This window comes from Pangasianodon hypophthalmus, chromosome 7, assembly GCF_027358585.1.
Source record: "Pangasianodon hypophthalmus isolate fPanHyp1 chromosome 7, fPanHyp1.pri, whole genome shotgun sequence".
Taxonomy (NCBI): Eukaryota; Metazoa; Chordata; class Actinopteri; order Siluriformes; family Pangasiidae; genus Pangasianodon; species Pangasianodon hypophthalmus.
This window is the reverse complement of record NC_069716.1, coordinates 15,620,706-15,621,258: the sequence shown is the minus strand read 5'-3', so window position 1 is coordinate 15,621,258 and position 553 is coordinate 15,620,706.

The window sequence follows — 553 nt, the reverse complement described above, 5'->3', positions numbered from 1 at the left end:
TTATACTTGTCTATGTATCATAACTGATGGGTGTTAATAAAAACACTCAGTTGTCTGTCTAGGTGCACCTAGCTTCTAGCTATATTTATTGGCCACTTTTCAGGAACACCAACAATACAGATGCACTTTGTTGTCCATCTGTTGCTATACCTGATCTATCAGTGTAAAAAGACAGCCACAGAACCACAGTGGAGCAGATATGATTTGGGCAGTGTTTCATTCTCATTCATGCAGACCACAGTGGTCTGCAGTGGTCATAGTGCTGTAATTCCTACACTGTTTCCCCGATTTGGATGTAAACACCCGTAAATTAAAAGTGTAAGTCTGCACTTTGATACCTTTAATGTACAGTGGTAAACTGTGTGTGTGTGTGTATATATGTGTGTGTGTATATATATATATATATATATATATATATATATATATATATATATATATATATATATATATATATATATATATATACTGCATATATGTGTGTATATGCCTAATATTTACCATATATCCTGCATGGGGACACTAAGCGACTGCAGCTAGAAGCGGTCGTGGGTGA